The 2,500-nt window shown below is 68.2% G+C and overlaps 1 non-coding gene and 1 pseudogene across 1 annotated transcript in view; both read right to left on the minus strand.

Annotated features, from left to right (window-relative positions):
* On the minus strand, nucleotides 1-1,874 carry LOC148344830 (28S ribosomal RNA; annotated as a pseudogene; the record flags this gene model as incomplete).
* A 564-nt stretch (nucleotides 1,875-2,438) lies between these two features.
* Nucleotides 2,439-2,500, minus strand: part of LOC148344831 (5.8S ribosomal RNA) — a 154-nt gene continuing 92 nt past the window's right edge. Inside the window, exon 1 of the ribosomal RNA XR_015849062.1 lies at nucleotides 2,439-2,500. This exon is cut by the window's right edge and continues 92 nt beyond it. This is a non-coding gene — a ribosomal RNA (5.8S ribosomal RNA).

Genomic DNA, 2,500 nt, shown 5'->3' on the forward strand with positions numbered 1-2,500 from the left:
CCTTCTCCACTTCGGCCTTCAAAGCTCTCGTTTGAATATTTGCTACTACCACCAAGATCTGCACCCGCGGCGGCTCCACCCGGGCTCGCGCCCAAGGCTTCCGTGCTCACCGCGGCGGCCTTCCTACTCGTCGCGGCGTAAGGCAGCTCTCTCTCTCTGCACGCGACGGCCGGGTGTGGGCCCGACACTCCAGCGCCATCCATTTTCAGGGCTAGTTGATTCGGCAGGTGAGTTGTTACACACTCCTTAGCGGATTCCGACTTCCATGGCCACCGTCCTGCTGTCTATATCAACCAACACCTTTTCTGGGGTCTGATGAGCGTCGGCATCGGGCGCCTTAACCCGGCGTTCGGTTCATCCCGCAGCGCCAGTTCTGCTTACCAAAAGTGGCCCACTGGGCGCTCGCATTCCACGCCCGGCTCCATTCCAGCGAGCCGGGCCCCTTACCCATTTAAAGTTTGAGAATAGGTTGAGATCGTTTCGGCCCCGCGGCCTCTAGTCATGGGCTTTACCGGATAAAACTGCTTTTTGCGAGCGCCAGCTATCCTGAGGGAAACTTCGGAAGGAACCAGCTACTAGATGGTTCGATTAGTCTTTCGCCCCTATACCCGGGTCGGACGACCGATTTGCACGTCAGGACCGCTGCGGGCCTCCAGCAGAGTTTCCTCTGACTTCGCCCTGCCCGGGCATAGTTCACCATCTTTCGGGTCCTATCGCACGCGCTCAGGCTCCACCTCCCCGACGCGGCGGGCGAGGCGGGCCGGTGGTGCGCCCGGTTTAGTCTGCCACCCCGTAGGGCCGGGATCCCACCGCGGGCCGGCGCGCGCCGGCCCCTCACTTTCATTGCGCCGTCGGGTTTCGTTCGTGCCCTCGGACTCGCGCGTGCGTTAGACTTCTTGGTCCGTGTTTCAAGACGGGTCGGGTGGGTAGCCGACTTCGCCGCTGACCCCTTGACGCCACTCTCGTGGACCGGTCCCCGCCCGGGACGCCGCGCCACGGCGACCGCGCACTGCGGACAGTGCGCGGCCGGCCGAGGAGGCGCGGCGGGGGCGAGGGGGTCCCGTCCGGGCGCGAGGGCCCGGAAGGCGCAGTGAGTACTTTTGTCCGCGGCCCCGGGGCGTTCCGGCGAGGTCGGAGCGGGGGACGCTATAGAGCGCGGGGGCCGCAGGCCCTCCCGCCCGAAAGCGGGAGGCGGGACACCCCGCGCCACCGTCGTCCCGGGCCCTTCCAAGCCGAACCGGAGCCGGTCGCGGCGCACCGCAACGGGGGAAGTGCGCCCGGCGGCGGACGTCCGGACCGGGGCGCGTGGCCGCGCCCGCCCCGGCCCCGTCCCCCGAGGGGGAGCGGGAACCGGGGACGGGACGCGACCGCCGCGCCGACCGACCGGCCGCCCTGGCGCCGCCGGGTTGAGTCCCCCGAGCAGACTGCGCGGGCCCCACCCGTTTACCTCTTAACGGTTTCACGCCCTGTTGAACTCTCTCTTCAAAGTTCTTTTCAACTTTCCCTCAAGGTACTTGTCGACTATCGGTCTCGTGCCAGTATTTAGCCTTAGATGGAGTTTACCACCCGCTTTGGGCTGCATTCACAAGCAACCCGACTCCGAGAAGGCCTCGCCCCGGCGAGCCGGGGGCCGCTACCGGCCTCACACCGTCCCTGGGCTGAGCCTCTATCAGAAGGACTCGGGCCCCCGAGCGGCGCCGGGCTAAAGCGGCCTTCCGTACGCCACATTTCCCTCGCCCTACCGCAGGGCGGGGATTCGGCGCTGGGCTTTTCCCTCTTCGCTCGCCGCTACTGAGGGAATCCTGGTTAGTTTCTTTTCCTCCGCTTAGTAATATGCTTAAATTCAGCGGGTCGTCTCGTCTGATCTGAGGGCGTGCGCGTAGAGCTGTGCGGTCGGGGCCGGCGCCGGGACCGGCGCCGCCGCCATACGGCCGTTGTGATCCGTGCGGGGATCCGCTTGCTCGGCGACCCTCGCCGAGAGCAGCCCCGCGCCGCACGGACACGCGACACCGACGGGCGGACGGACGCCGAGGCGCCGACCGGGACCTTTACCTGAGGAGGGCGCCGAGCGCCGCCGCCATACGGGCCGCCGCGCGGAGCCGCGCGCGCGGAGCACCTTCTCGGTATGCTAAGTACCAGCCGTACTCACCGGCAGCCGAGAAGCACCTCCGGACGCGCGGACGCGCGACACCGACGGGCGGACGGACACGGAGCGCCGCCCGAGTCTGTATTTGAGGGTACGAAGGGACGGGGGTCCCTGCGAAACCCCAGCCGCGGAGTGGGCGGGGACACGGGTCGCGCGCCACCCGCCGGGCGGACCGGCGGAATGTCGCGGAGGGCCCGAGCCTCGCCCGCGCGGACCGGGTTCTCGCGCCACCCGCCGGACGGACCGGCGGAATGTCGCGGAGGGCCCGGCCCGCGTCCGATCGATTGGAAAGCGCCGCTCAGACAGGCGTGGCCCCGGGGTAAAACCGGGGCCGCAATGTGCGTTCAAAGTGTC

This window comes from Urocampus carinirostris, unplaced genomic scaffold, assembly GCF_059441175.1.
Source record: "Urocampus carinirostris isolate Australia breed hairy pipefish unplaced genomic scaffold, RoL_Ucar_1.0 HiC_scaffold_262, whole genome shotgun sequence".
NCBI lineage: Eukaryota > Metazoa > Chordata > Actinopteri > Syngnathiformes > Syngnathidae > Urocampus > Urocampus carinirostris.